This window comes from Lathyrus oleraceus, chromosome 4, assembly GCF_024323335.1.
Source record: "Lathyrus oleraceus cultivar Zhongwan6 chromosome 4, CAAS_Psat_ZW6_1.0, whole genome shotgun sequence".
Classification (NCBI taxonomy): domain Eukaryota; kingdom Viridiplantae; phylum Streptophyta; class Magnoliopsida; order Fabales; family Fabaceae; genus Lathyrus; species Lathyrus oleraceus.
The window spans coordinates 4,994,733-4,997,306 of NC_066582.1; positions in this window are offsets into that span (position 1 = coordinate 4,994,733).

A 2,574-nucleotide genomic window follows, 5' to 3' on the forward strand; every position below is an offset into this window, starting at 1 on the left:
GTAGACTTGATAACAGTTGTTACGCGATACTACACTCAGACGAGTTTCTCTTGAGAATATTATGGGTCGATGAGTCAGTCATCTTAACCTGTAATATTCGATAGATGGAATTAAGACTCTAGGAACTTTTTAGAACATGATCTACATGTTTTTATCCTTATCTCACTCCTTTGGGATGAATCTTACCCAGACTCCATGCTCGTGACTTGCAACAAACCCTTGATTCTTGGTTGATCCAATCAAGTCTTGTCAATATCAATGGAACTTGGGTGTTGATAAGGTGTAAACCATAATCCACCAAAATGGATGATTGATCTTGACAATGACTTGATTCATCCCTTGACCTTTGTTTGCCTTGTGTGTGATCCCTTATTTGTGATTGTTGCATTCATGCATTCATGCGCATCATAACATTCATCACACAAAAATTTCAAGGAACTAAGGTATCATTTGCAAATATTTTTAGACCATGGATTATGGACGAAGGAACACTAAGAAGTACAGTTTCAGATGTCCCAAATTGAAAGAGTTAAGGAAGCTAGCATCTTTTGTATTAGATCCCTTGGACTTCAAACAACGTCATGGGAAACTTCTGTCCATCTTATCTGCTGATGTGGTTGAAGGAATCTTGAGTGTGCTAGTGCAGTTCTATGATCCTCTCTACCATTGTTTCACTTTCCCAAATTTTCAGCTTATGCCTACCTTGGAGGAGTATTCTCATCCTTTGGGGATACCTGTTTCTAGTAGAGTTCCTTTTAGTGGATTGGAGGAGATCCCTCGATCTAGTATTATTGCTGAAGCTCTTCACTTGAAGAAGTCTAAGATCGAGGCTCTTTGGGTGAATAAATGAGGGTTATTTGGGTTGCCATCTATTTTCCTCATCAAGGAAGCTACTACTTTTGCTCAAGCTGGTAGCATGGATGCTTTTGAAGCTATCTTTATGTTGCTCATCTATGGGTTAGCTTTGTTCCCTAACATTGACGGTTTTGTTGATGTTAACGCCGTTAGACTTTTCTTGATTGGGAATCCTGTGCCTACTTTGTTGGGTGATATATATTTCTCTTTGCATCTAAGAAATTCTAAGGATGGTGGAACTATTGCCTGTTGCATTCCTCTTCTGTACAAGTGGTTTATTTTGCACTTGCCTCAGATGCCTGCTTTTGTGGAGAACAAACAATGTCTAAGGTGGTCTCAGAGACTTATGTCTCTCACTAATGATGATATAGTTTGGTATGATCCGTCTTTAAGCAGTTTGGGGATTATTGATAGTTGTGGTGAATTCTCTAATGTGCCTCTCATTGGTACACAAGGAGGAATTAACTACAACCCTGCTTTGGCTCGTCGTCAACTTGGGTTCCCCTTGAGAGACAAACCTAATAACACTTTGTTAGAAGGTCTTTTCTATCAAGAGGGTAAAGATTCCCAACATTTGAAGCAGAAGATTGTGCATGCTTGGCATAATGTGCATAGGAAAGGAAGATCCAAGCTTGGTCCGTGCAATTGTGTAGCTTTGGAAGCATACACTCTTTGGTTGAATAAGAGAGCTTTGGAATTGAAGATGCCTTATCCTTGTGAAAGACCTATGTCTATGGTTGTGGTTGAGCCATTAACTCTCCCTAACCAAGATGTAGAGGAGTTGGAAGACGCGTTCGTCAAGATGAAGCAAGAGAAGGATATGTGGGAAGAGCATTTCCGTGCTTTGAGCAAGAAGCATGAAGAGTTGTAGTTGGAGTCTAAGGACAAATATGTACTTATCGAGCTACTTGAAGACCGAGTGACGAAGAGACAGAGAGAGCCAAAGGTTTCATCTTCTAGCATACCTCAGCCTTCTGTTTCTTGGAAGAAGATTATTGACCAACTTGTCCTCGAGAAGACTCAGATGAAGGCTTCTTTTGAGACCGAGATTCGTCGCATTCGAAGGAAGTACGCACCTTCAACCAGATCTTCTGACATTGTTGTTAGGGATCCTTAGGATGACTAGTCTCCTTTTCTCTTGTATCTTTTTATTTTGGTTTCTGAAATTGTACTCAGTGTAATCCTTCCAATTTATATAAATAAAAAGAGATTTTTGGTCATATCAAATTGTTGCAATTGCCATTTAAATATTATATATTTGCAAATGATATAGTAAGGTCCTTGAAAAATAAAAATAATCAGGCATTGCATTTCATGTATCATTTGCATAAGCAGGTTTTCGCCAGATGTCTGATTGGTGTTTCTTCTGTGCTGAAGCCAAGATAACTCACCGGTACAATACCCAAGCCAATCATCTAAAAATTATGGAACATTTGGAGCAAGAGAACAGAGAGCTAAAGGACAAGATCGCCCGCCTGACTGCCATGATGGAGTCAGTTCTTGCTGCTCAGAGTCAAGCTTCTCCAACACCTGCAACTCCTCCCGCGAGGACTGTTACTTCAGAGGTGACTACCTCTACCATGCCTATTGCTATCGCCCACTTCGCACCAAATATGCCTTCCGGATTCCCGTGAGGAATGCCGCCCAACTTTGTGCCAGAAGGCTTTGCGCCTACATTTGCTTCCATGCTGGCATCTAGCCCGGTCATGTCCGTGCCAC